Raw genomic sequence first — 332 nt, forward strand, 5'->3', positions numbered from 1 at the left:
CCTTCCCTTCTGATGGGGCAAATGCCATCTGAATTATGAGTACATTTCTGTGTGTCATCATAAGGGAGGCTGTGGATGTCTGACGTTTCCTGGCTATATGAATTGCTTCCCTTTGGAACTGCAGGAATATGTCCTTTGTCCCTATAAAAACATGGATAAATGAGAACGTTTTGTAACACTAGGATGACTATTACCCTTTCTCTGACCATGAAGAATTTTCCAGTCTGGGGTTTGTCTTATCAGCTTTTGACATTATTCTTGTTTTTTTTTTTTTTTTTTTTTTTTTTTTTTTTTTTTTTTTTTTTTTTTTTTTTTTTTTTTTTTTTTTTTTT

The sequence above is a fragment of the Galeopterus variegatus genome, unplaced genomic scaffold (assembly GCF_000696425.1).
Source record: "Galeopterus variegatus unplaced genomic scaffold, G_variegatus-3.0.2 Scaffold51722, whole genome shotgun sequence".
Taxonomy (NCBI): domain Eukaryota; kingdom Metazoa; phylum Chordata; class Mammalia; order Dermoptera; family Cynocephalidae; genus Galeopterus; species Galeopterus variegatus.